Here is a 246-nt window from a genome sequence, read left to right on the forward strand (position 1 = left end):
TCTTATAATGTTACTTTATTGATTTGTAATAATTGAATATGATTAAGAAAATTAAAATGAGGGAAAATCATGTTTATCACAATCATCTAATTTAATTTTTAAAATATTTTGTAAAATTGGTATGATAACTTATTATATATGACAATTGTTTGACTCATTTTACTTTTATTGTCAATTTATTTTTCAACATAGTACTTGTATTCATTTGATGAAATAAAATGTAAAATACAAACCCAAAAATAAGAT

Source organism: Cicer arietinum, chromosome 4 (genome assembly GCF_000331145.2).
Source record: "Cicer arietinum cultivar CDC Frontier isolate Library 1 chromosome 4, Cicar.CDCFrontier_v2.0, whole genome shotgun sequence".
In the NCBI taxonomy this organism is placed as follows: Eukaryota; Viridiplantae; Streptophyta; class Magnoliopsida; order Fabales; family Fabaceae; genus Cicer; species Cicer arietinum.